Here is a 300-nt window from a genome sequence, read left to right as displayed (position 1 = left end):
TTTTTCAAAAATATTTATTATTATATATAAATAAAAACTTTGTTTATAACAAAATTTATAACAATCCATTTTGACCATTCCAACAACAATAACAATCCACACATAGTAATATAAACATAATCTCTTGTATTAAAATTACAGCAGTTTATGTGATATACATTCTTATGTATACATTCTCATAAAAAAAACGTTAATAATTTTGAAAATAAAAACAGAGATAGTGTATTCTATTAAAGAACTATTTAAACTTAAAAATTAAAACTTCATTTTAAAAAAAGGATTAAAAAAATATCAAAAGAC

The sequence above is a fragment of the Atta colombica genome, unplaced genomic scaffold (genome assembly GCF_001594045.1).
Source record: "Atta colombica isolate Treedump-2 unplaced genomic scaffold, Acol1.0 scaffold1, whole genome shotgun sequence".
Taxonomy (NCBI): domain Eukaryota; kingdom Metazoa; phylum Arthropoda; class Insecta; order Hymenoptera; family Formicidae; genus Atta; species Atta colombica.
Note: the sequence above shows the minus strand (reverse complement) of the source record.